This window comes from Cetorhinus maximus, chromosome 1, assembly GCF_964194155.1.
Source record: "Cetorhinus maximus chromosome 1, sCetMax3.hap1.1, whole genome shotgun sequence".
In the NCBI taxonomy this organism is placed as follows: domain Eukaryota; kingdom Metazoa; phylum Chordata; class Chondrichthyes; order Lamniformes; family Cetorhinidae; genus Cetorhinus; species Cetorhinus maximus.
Window position 1 is genome coordinate 184,106,714 of NC_135879.1, and position 12,005 is coordinate 184,118,718.

The window sequence follows — 12,005 nt, forward strand, 5'->3', positions numbered from 1 at the left end:
CCTATTGATATATTTGAAGTGCATGAAGTAGAAATTTGTCTGAGCCCTTTATCGGGCTGAGGACCTGTACTACAAGTGGAGATGCATGAAGAGGAGATGTGGTGTCCTGTACATTTGATAACAGGAAAGGGATAATTGCAACTGTTATCCTGTCTAGACAGTTGTGCAAAAGTTTTGGAAAATTAGGCAACAAAGCATTTTGAAAAAACATTTTGTTCTCTACATCCATTGACAGTCCTTGCGAAAATAAGAGTCCAATAAGACATGAAAATCAAATGAAACATTTGTCATTAACGTTACTTAATGTCAGTGGTCCCTCATTGATGGGTGGAGATTGGCTTCATAGCCTGAGGTTAAGCCGAGTCCATATTAAGATGGTCATAATTTAAAGGCCTATGGATATATTCATGGAAGAGAACAAGCCTTTATTGTGTTTGAAGGTTATACAGCAAAGAGTATCCAGGTACACCTTAATATCAAAGAAGTAGCAAAACCAAAGACATTTTGAGGTCCAGAGGGGCACCCTATTCTCTAAAAGAAAATATATCAATGGAATTACATTGCACGGAGCATAAGGGCATACGGTATAATGACTGATCTAACTTGATTGTACCTGATGTATATGTCCCACCCTAATCTGAGGTTTTGCAGGCACACTGGCAGCCACCTAAAACCCTGTTACATACCTAAATGAGGGGCCTAATATCAAATGCTTCTCCTGAATTGGTTGGCTCTGAGCCATGCTTGGTTCAGGATTTTTCAGCAGTAAATATTTTCTGTTTAAAGGTTAATTGAAATAAGACCCAAGGCCCAACTGATGAGCTTCAAGTTTCCTAGTTCAGGAGGGCTATCACAAACCATTGTTTATACATGTGAAAATTGGCCATTTCTAATTTCTAGCCCTGATCAGAAAAGCATGGATAAAATCAAGCAAAGCCTTGGGCTGAAATATGTTTGAAACAACAGCTTTCAGGAAGTTTTGGAAAGCCTAAAGGAAGGACATAATTGGTGGAGGAAACTGCAGAGGGCACATTAATAGGGGCTAAAAGGATTGTGACAATGATAAGAGCACAAAGACTGAGGAACAAGGAGTAAACCAGTGTCAGAGGAAAGAAATAAAGGATGCAAGTCGGATTATTAAGGATTTGACTCAGTCTGTAAAAGGGTTAAAATGTAAAAGCTAGAAGCAGAGCTAAAATCCTTTGCAAAAATCAGAGAGAAACAACATTAATTTTACACATATACACAGATGGGGAACCATGTTTAAACAGATCACATGGCACCTGTGTTTCAAAAAACATGTTTTTTTTTGCTTCTCAGGAATTACTCAGACAAAGAGGTCTAACAGTAAAACAAACAATAGTCCCATTACTAAAGTCAAAAGATTTTATTTAAATTAGAAACTTAGATAAACAATTCAGGCAGACCTTCACAGTTTGAGAGAGCCAAGAATTTATAGGTTTCCTCTCAAACTGAGACAAAGACCACAGAAAACTACACTTTATACTTTTGATTGTGAGTATAAAAAGGTAGTTGTTATTCATTTGAATATCCTATCTACTTTTATTCTCTAAGTGAATTTGAAGTTTGCATTTACTGCATTTAGATAAATTAGTTTACCTTGCTGTAATATTCAAAACATTATTATAATATATTCCAATATTTAAGCTTATAATAAAGTATTATACATTAACCACTATAAAAGGTTGTAGACCCAGTCATGGACCCTAACTATTCTAGGATTCTTATTTGTAAGATTCAAAGTTTTGAGAGGTTACTCTCCAATAGAAGAGATAATTCTGCTATAACGTACCATGTATGGTTTATCCTGAGATATCTTTGTTTAGTCTAGATACTCCTGGGAAAGAGGATACATTATCTTAAGACCAAGTCCATAGCTAGTGTCGCTGACTTAAGCTCTAATGATGATTTTAAATCTCTTTTAACTGAGAATTTAAACTGACTAGAAGTTTAACTGAATAAATTTATTTTGCCGGGAGGGTAAAGATAGCAGAATCCTAACAGGATCAAAGGAAGAAAATTACTGGTGGCAGGATATCATGGAAGCATTTGAACATGAGGATCAAAATCTTGAAATTGATTTGTAGAAGCATAAAGAGTCAGTGGAACCTGGCAAGGACGGAAAGAAGGAAAGTGGTGGATTTAGAGCCAGTAACAACACAGAAAGCAGCATTATGAATGAGATAAAGTTTGTAGGGAATGGAAATGACAAAGCATTCTGAGAGGGTCAGATAGTGCCTCCTGAATAGATGAGAAACGGAGATCAGATCAAGAAAGAAATACATACATTTATATAGCACCTTTCACCATCACCTGACATCCCAAAACACTTTACAGCCAATGAACTGTTTTTGAAGTGTAGTCACTGCTGTATTGTAGGAAATGCAGCAGCTAATTTGCACACAGCAAACTCCCATTCACAGCAATGTGATCATCTGTTTCTGTTACCTCCAACAGTGCAGCACTCCTAGCACTGTACCGAAATGTCAGTCCAGATTTTGTGCTCAAATCCTGGAGTGGGACTTGAATCCACAATCAGATGCTTGAGTGCTAACAATAGATGCATAGCTGATTCCCATGGGGTGGGTACTGGAACACTGGAGGCTAGAGGATATTCACGTAGGCAAGAGTCCAGAGGATAAGAAAATGGTGGAAGAGTTAATGATTCCAGAAGCATCTGAAGCCAGAAAGGTGATCTGAGGCCAATTGTGGATAGTGGACAAAAGGTTAATTTGAGGTCAGCGATCTGGAATTAAATAGGTTGAAGGTCGGGGCTGCCTGAAGTTCAGAGGCTAGGGAGGTATAATGGTTTAAGCCATTTTTGTCCCAATAAAGGTGTTTATCACAGCAAATTAGATTGTTGTGTGATCTGTCAACTGAAGAAAAGAAATCCATTAAATTATTTCTTATTACTGTTTGAACCGTTGTTTTTGTACCTCAGCTACTGTCAGAACTGTCTTTTTCAATACAATAACAACTTATTGTCTGATCTTGCTCTGTTATTTCTTCACATGGTGATTATGCTCCTTTATGATCATGGGGTTGAAGCAGGTATGTGGCTGTCAGGTGTGATAACCCTGTCATAGAGCACCAGGAAAATTAATTGATTAAACTTGCACAACTTTGCAGCTTTGTGCCGATCTCAAGAATGACAGAAGCACAAATAGTTGTTTTCAATCCATCACTTGCTCGTGCTTTTGTTAATTCTGATTTGATTCCTGCAGCTTCCTCTTTGCAGCCTTCCAACCTTTGAACTTCCATGAATTATAACTCATCCAAAATTCTGTTTCACACAAAGTCATGAGGCAAGATTTTCCCACAGGCTTGAAGACCATGACATCAAGACTAATTGGTGATCCCAAGACCACACATGCCAGGGGCCAGGTGAGGGGAGCTATTTCCCTGAAGCCATCCTCCTAATTTCCACCTCCGAGCTCGCCATCCAATTAAGGATGGCAGGTGGGTTCGCAGTGCTGCTGACCCAATCACATGGCCAGCAGCTCTAAAACCTTGGCAGCCCCAGCGGGAGAGATGGACATTGCTGAGGCAGTTGAGAGAATGAAAAGATGCCTCAAAATGCAGGTGCCCTTTGGAAGCACAAAAATAATTAAATAAGTTGGAGGGGCCAAGCAGGTAGGCCCTCCAGTTTGGAGGAAAAACCCATCTGGCAGCAGAATTTTGACCTCGGGTGTAGCCTTCTTTACTCGCAGTCCCCTCTTTGGGGATGGAGTTATTGACTCCACAATGAGTAATTAAGGGAGTTGGGGAAGGAAGGTAAAGAGGTGCTCTTTTGCTTTCTGCTTTCCAACATCCTCAGCCTTCAGGAAGTGGTCGTACTCTGCTGCAGGAGAAGAAGCTAGTTCTTTTTATATATTGAGGTGGTGGCCTCCTCATTTGGTGTGGGGCTATTCTGCCACTGGCAAAATGTCAGCAATTCCAAATAAATTGCTCTAATTCAGGCCTTCATTATTTCAATTGGCTTCTCGCTCCATTGAGCGGGTAGCCTATTCGAATGCCAGCCCGTCTCCAGGATTCTTCTTCAGTGGCTGGAATATTCAGGAAGCCATCCCAACACTGCTCCCTGCTATTTTCCTGGCCCCTCACCCCCACCTCCTAGCCTGCCACCAGGAGGCTGGAAAAACCCTGCCCGTGCTTTCTGCTTACCTCTGTCTTCACTGACCTACAATGCCTTATCTCCCAATTGAAAATCTTCCTTTCTTTCTTTAAATTCCCATGCGGTGGAATTTTCCTTGCCTGCTGGCATCGGGCATGTTTGGTGGCGTGAGCGGGCAATATGACGAGAAGGCTAAAAATCGGTTTCACGACATTGTGAAACCAATTTGCGATCGTCTGCTCAGCCCGCCAATGGCAGGCCGCATTTCCTGCCATCAGACGTCAGAAACTTCATTGTAATACATCTGCATATCATTATAAGGCCAGCCCGCCAGAATCATCCTCACACACTGCATCAGCCAAGCACGACAACGTGACTGCACACTGACGTGTTTCACTATAGCATATATGGCGAAAACTTGACGGGCTGCACTCCAGGAGGAACTCAGAGGTGAGCGCAAAGTAACATTGTGCTGTGCTCGTGAGGGTCACCTGTTGGACTTAAAGGTTGAGGTGATTTTGGTGGGGTGGGGGCAAGGGCTGCATAGTAGTTGAAGTAAGCTGGGGTGTGGGCTAGAGCTGCCCTGCAGTTGGGGCAACTTTAAAGGGAGGTGCAAGGGCTGCCCAGCAGTTGAAGGCAATGCAAAAGCACGTGTGGGTTGGTGGGGAGGGAAGCATTAGGGAAACCTTGTATGAAATGACCATTCCTCTGCAGCTGAGACAGTTCTAGATGCAGCCACATTGATATGATTGGAGTCGGGTCTCTAGCTTATCTGCCCACTCAAGCATTGCAGAGGCATGAAAGTACTACCAAGTGCTGCAGAGCTTTTCACCCCTTGGGCACAGACTGCAGGCTATTGAGAGTTTTAGTGGACTGCAGAACAGTTGGATGACTGGGCACATTGTATAATCTTGCTAAAGCTGGCCATGGAGCAGTATTTCACACCACTTACTGCAAGAAGTGTGACTGTGAGTCCTGGGAGCTGGGTAATTAAGGGAATTGGGGAAGGAAGGGAAAGAGGTGGTCTTTTGCTTTCTGCTTTCTAACTATCTCAGCCTTCAGGAAGGGTCGCACTCTGCTGCAGGAGAAGAAGCTAGTAATTTTTATATTTTTATTTATTCATTCATGGGATGTGGGCTTCGCTGGCTGGGCCAGCATTTATTGCTCATCCCTAGTTGCCCTTGAGAAGGTGGTGGTGAGCTGCCTTCTTGAACCGCTGCAGTCCATGTGGTGTAGGTACACCCACAGTGCAGTGAGGAAGGGAGTTCCAGGATTTTGACCCAGCAACAGTGAAGGAACGGCGATATATTTCCAAGTCAGGATGGTGAGTGACTTGGAGAGGAACTTTTAGGTTGCGGTGTTCCCATCTATCTGCTGCCCTTGTCCTTCTAGGTGGTAATGGTCGTGGGTTTGGAAGATGCTGTCTAAGGAGCCTTGGTGAATTCCTGCAGCGCATCTTGTAGATGGTACACACTGCTGCTTCTGTGCATCGGTGGTGATGGAGTGAATGTTTGTGGATGTGGTGCCAATCAAGCGGGCTGCGTTGTCCTGGATGGTGTCAAGCTTCTTATGTGTTATGGGAGCTGCACTGATCCAGGCAAGTGGGGAGTCCTCCATCACATTCCTGACTTGTGCTTTGTAGATGGTGGACAGGCTTTGGGGAGTCAGGAGATGGGTTACTCGTCGCACTATTCCTAGCCTCTGACCTGCTCTTGCAGCCACAGTATTTATATGGCTAGTCAAGTTCAGGTTCTGGTCAATGGTAACCCCCAGGATGTTGATAGTGGAGAATTCAGTGATGGTAATGCCATTGAACATCAAGGGGCAATGGTTCGTCCTTGTTGAAGATGGTCATTGCCTGACACTTGTGTGGTGCGAATATTACTCGCCACTTGTCAGCCCAAGCCTGGAAATTGTTATGATTTGCTGCATTTGGACATGGACTGCTTCAGTATCTGAGGAGTCGCGAATAGTGCTGAACATTGTGCAATCATCAGTGAACATCCCCACTTCTGACCTTATGTTGGAAGGAAGGTTATTGATGAAGCTGAAAATGGTTGGGCCTAGGACACTACCCTGAGGAATTCCTTTGTGAGTATCTGATAAGTGACTAAGATTTATTCTATTCCTAAGGTTCAAAATAGTCTAGCAACTGGTGGTAAGGTTAATAAAGGTTAATAAGGTTAATAAAATATATAAAAACAAAAGTAAAATATATAATTGAATAAAATATTTGAATAGTTAATTAGAACACATTAAGGATGTCAGGACAGGTGATGTGTCACAGCTGCAGCATGTGGGTACTGCTGGATGTCAATTTGATCCAGGACAAACATGTCTGCAGTAAATGTTTGAAGTTTGAGCAGCTTCAGCTCAGAGGTTATTAGCTGGAGGCTGAACTACAGACACTGCAATGCATCAGGGAGGTGGAAATTTGCCTGGATTCGTTGTACTTGGAGGCAGTCACACTTCTTAGGACAGGGTGTTCTGATTTGGTCAGTAGTCAGGGACAGGAGAGTGTGACTGCAAGTGAGGCAGATAAGGGGACTCAGAGGGCAGGAGCGCAGGAGTGTGAGCCTCTGCAATTGTCCAACAGGTTTGAGGTTTTTTTCAGCTTGTTTGGATAAGGGTGGGGCCTGCAGGGTGGATGAGCTAACTGGTCATGGCACCATGGTACAGGAAGCCATTCAAGTTGGGGAGTAAAAAGGCATGGAGTGGTAGCAGGGGACAGTATAGTCAGAGGGATTCTCTGCAGCAAAGAGCATGAGTCCAGACGGCTGTGTTGCCTGCCTGGTGCCAGGTTGCAGGACATATGCTCGGGGCTGGAGAGGAACTTGCAGTGGTGGGGGAGGACCCAGTCGTCATGGTCCATGTAGGTACCAATGACATTGGCAAGACAAAGAAGGAGATTCTGCATAGTTAGTATGGAGGACCTAAGCGCCAAATTAAGGAGCAGCATCTCAAATGTCATAATCTCTGGATTATTACCTGAGCCACGTGCAAATTGGCATAGAACAAATCAGATTAGGGAGATGAATGTGTAGCCCAAATACTGGTGTGGGAGAAGTGGGTTCTGGTTTGCCAGGCATTGGCACCAGTACTGGGGAAAGTGGGATCTGCCCCGTTGGGATGGTCTACACCTGAACCATGATGGCACTGGTGTTCTTGCGAGACACATAACTAGGGAAGTAGAGAGGGTTTAAAACTAAATAGCGGGGATCAAATTTGGAAGATGTGATAAATCAAAGAGCAAAGACAAGACAAAAGAAAAGGCTATTATTATAGGAAATGAAAAACAGTCCGTGACAGGAAGAGATAGAGAGTATAAATCTAACAGTAAATCAACAGATGAAACTAGAGGGTATAAAATGAATAAAAGGATAAAACAAAAATATCTGTACTGAATGCACCAAGCATTCAAAACAAAACAGATGAACTGAGAGCGCACATAGAAATAAATAATTACGATCTGATAGCCATTACAGAGACATGGCTGCAGGAGGGCATTGATTGGGACCTGAATATTGAAGGCTACAGGATATCTAGGAAGGACAGGAAGCAAGGGAAAGGTGGAGGGGTGGCTCTGTTAGTTTATGATGGTATTAGCACAAAAAAGAGGGATGACCTAAATTCATGAAACCAGGATGTGGAAATGGTTTGGATAGAGGTGAGAAATGGTAAAGGCAAGAAATCACTTGTGGGAGTAGTGCACAGGCCCTCTAACAGTAACCATATGGTAGGGTTGAGTATAAAGGAAGAAATAATTGGAGCTTGTCAGAAAGGCATGGGGATAAACATAGGAGATTTTAATTTACATATAGACCGGAAAAGTCAGATGGGCAAAGGTAGCCTAGATAAGGAGCACATTGAATTTTTTTGGGATCTTAGTTTCTTAGAACAGCATGTTCTGGAGCCAACCAGAGAGCAGGCTATACTAGACCTGGTATTGTGAAATGAGGTGGGAGTAATTAATGACCTCATAGTGAAGGTGCCCCGAGGTAACAGCGACCATGATACGATCGAATTTTGTTTTTGGTTTGAGGGAGAGAGGAGTGGGTCTGAGACTAAGTTTTTAAACTTAAATAAAGTCAATTATGAGGGCATGAAAACTGAGCTGGCTAAAGTGAATTGGCTAATTAGGTTAAGGTATAGGTCAATTGAGATGCAGTGGCTAATATTTAAGGGGATATTTCAGAATGCACATAATAGAAACATTCCAAACGAGTAAGAAAAAATCCAAGGGGCGAACACACCATCTGTGGTTAACTAGAAATATTAAAGGTAGTATCAAACTTAAAGAAAAAGCATATAATTGTGCAAAGATAGGTAGAAGGCCATAAGATTGGACAGAATAAAAGGAACAACAAAGACTGACTAAAAGACTAATAAGGAGGGAAATATTAGCGTATGATAGTAACAGATAGTAAGAGTTCTTTGGAACTCTATTCCTGAAAATGTGGTGAAAGTAGGGTCTTTGAATATTTTTAAGGCAGAGATGGATAGATTCTGGGTAAGCAAGGGAGTGATAGGTTATCGGCGGTAGGTGGGATGCAGATTTGAGATTTCTGTCAGATTAGCCAAGATCTTATTAAATAGTGGAGCAGGCTCGAGGGGCTGAATGGCCTACTACTGCTCCTTGTTTGTATGTTTGTCACTGGTGGAGGCACTCAGCCCCTTGCAAAGTCATCATCCGAGTTTGGACCAGTCTCTCCCATGGTGCAAGCTAACAGTGCAGCCTTGCAGTGTGGGTTAGGAGAATGCCTGCACTTGAGCTGAGAGTACAGCATGCAGCCCAGTGGGAAAAGCTGCCACCAATGGGTCAGGTGGAGTGGGATCTCAAGCAGCTATGCAGCGCAATAAACTCTGGCCATCCAAGTGGTCATCTCTCCAGGATGCATTGAGGGGCATTCTCACATGGCGCTCAGATCTCTGTCACAACAAGTGGTCAACTTTCTCAATGGCAAGAGCTTCCATTTGCTTAATGTGCAACTGGTGTGTGACCACCATAAATGCATCCTGCAGGTCTGTGCATGGTTTCCAGGGAGTGTCCATGACTCCAACATTCTCAGCCTGTCACAGATACGTGACATCTTCCAGGGTCCATAGAGACAGTGGGGGTGGCTCCTTAGGAACAAGGACTACTCACAGAAGACGTGACTGATGACACCCATGCGGCGGCCTCAGACTGCTGCAGAGCGAAGGTATAATATGGCTCATGCTGCAATTCGCAACTTGTTGGAGCAAACCACTGAAAATGAGATTCCGCTGCCTGGACCAGTCTGGTGGAGCCCTGCAATATAGTCCACAGATGGTGTTACACATCATCATCCCCTGCTGCGCCCTTTACAACCTGGTACTGCAGCTGGGAGAGGAGCTAGCTGAGGAGGAGATGGAGGAGCAGGAGGTCTCCTCCAATGAGGAGCACATCAATGGGAATGAGGTTGAGGAGGTCCTCAAAGGCGATGATGATGGGGATGAGGCCCACGCATTGGCCAAACGAGGCAGGCACGCTCAGGAGGCCCTCATAGCTCCCAGAGTTATGGAGGATGATGACAACATGCAATGAGGAGACACCATAGATCCTCACATTGCATAAGTGAACATTTGACTCCAGACTGGCTGATGGCAGCGGGCATACCCTCTGGGATCCAACAGAGGGCGCTGGTGAGAAGTGACTGAAGTATTCTTGGAGAAGTCACAGCAGCCACCGCGACTCAGGAGGGAATCGAGGAGAAGGACTCTTGCACTCAACAGGAGGAAGAGCATCCAACAGAGGGCGCTGGTGAGAAGCGACTGAAGCATTCTGGGAGAAGTCACCACAGCCACTGCGACTCAGGAGGGAATCGAGGAGAAGGACTCTTGCACTCAACAGGAGGAAGAGCATCCAACAGAGGGTGCTAGTGAGAAGCGACTGAAGCATTCTGGGAGAAGTCACTCCTGCGCGATGGCGATCACTCGAGCCATCTTCCGCTTTATCTGGAGGTCGAAAATGGATCGTGTCTGCAGGGACGCGATGTACAAGCCTCTAGATAAAGGGGAAAAAAACGTGCCCAACATCGCCCTCATACTGATGGCCACCTTTGTGTGTGGCTGCATCAAGCGGTGCGTAGACCCTCAGTACGCAAACACCAAGTGTCACTACGTGCTGAGGTTCTACCTGTCCCCGGTGTTGCGAAGGATGGGTCTGGCCACGCTGCCGCGGAACGCTCCAAGTAGTTGGACCGTGCCGTACCACCTGTCCCTGGTGGAAAAATTTATGCAGAAAAACACCTTTGACCACAAGTCCATCAGGCAGTGGTCAGCACGTAACGTCCTAGAGGCCCTGAGGGATAAGGAGAGGGTGGACCCTGTGGGATGGTTCCCCGAGCAGACTGTCAAAGTCATTTGGCAGAATGCCTCATCGCCAGAACTTTCCAACAAGCACCAAGACGTAGCTTGGCTGGTGGTGAGAAAGGCCCTCCCCGTCAGATCCTTCCTACACGCCAGGAGTCTCACCCCCTCTGCACGTTGCCCTCGAGGTGGCTGTGGTGGGGAAGAGACCGTTGTTCACCTCCTTGTGGATTGTGCCTTTGCAAAGAAAGTCTGGAGAGAGATGCAGTGGTTGCTGTCGAGGTTCATCCCGAGCAGTTCTGTGACACAGGACTCTGTGCTCTACGGGCTGTTCCCAGGGACACACACCGAGACAAACATCGACTGCAGCTGGAGGATCATCAACTCGGTGAAAGACGCGCTTTGGTCTGCCCGAAACTTGTTGGTCTTCCAGCACAAAGAGTTGTCCCCGACCGATTGTTGCGGACTGGCACAATCCAAAGTCCAGGACTACGTGCTGAGGGACGCACTAAAGCTTGGGGCAGCTGCCGCAAAGGCGCAATGGGGAAGGGTCGCTGTCTAAGACCTTTCTACCACAGCGCACCGAGAGACTGGGAACTGTTTAGAGCCCCTCGGGCTGTACAGATCAAAATGAAAGGCTGTAAATGATTGTAATATTGTTTGTACTGATGCACCTGGTGATACATTTTGTAAAAGTTTAACCTGGATTGTACCCTTGTAATGTTGTTTTTGAAATGGTTTTGAATGTGATTGAAGATTTTTTATGAATAAAGTATATTTTTACAAAAAAAAAAAATTCTGGGAGAAGTCACCGCAGCCACCGTGACTCAGGAGGGAATCGAGGAGGAACCACTGTCAAAGAACGGAATACATTACATTGCTGTAGTGTTTCCATCCCTCCCTCCTCCTCAAACCTAAAAAAAAAGAGAGAGAGGAAGAGGCAGTGCCTTCAGGAGTGCAGCAGACCTGCGAGGGACACTCTTCTGAAAGTGGATTTTAAAGAGAAAGCAGCTGATTGATGAATAATTCCTGGGTACAGACTCGGAGGAAGGAGCATCGGAGTGGTGAGTATAAATCTAGCTTACCACGGGATTCGCAATCTTGTCTCCAGGGAGCAGACTCGGAGGGAGGAGCACCGGAGCGGTGACCTCGGGGCACAGAGTAACTGAGCCAAAACTGAAAAAAGTGACATCACAGGAAATCTGTGACCTTATTGGTTGGCAGGAAATCTGCTCCAAATTTGGAAAAAAAAACAAAGCAAAGCTAATTAATAAATTAATTATCTAAGTCGAGATGGCTGGGCAGGTGATGTGCTGTAGCTGTATGATGTGGGAGCTGGCAGATCCCATTGCGAGCTGCAATGACCACATCTGCAGCAAGTGTTGGTTGCTGGAGGAACTCCGGCTCGGAATTGATGAGCTGGAGTCCGAGCTGCGGATGCTGCGGCACATCCGGGAGGGGGAGAGTTTCAGGAGGCAGCCACACCCGGTAGATTAAGTACCTCAAGATCGGTCAGTGGTCAAGGTCAGCAGGGTGTGAC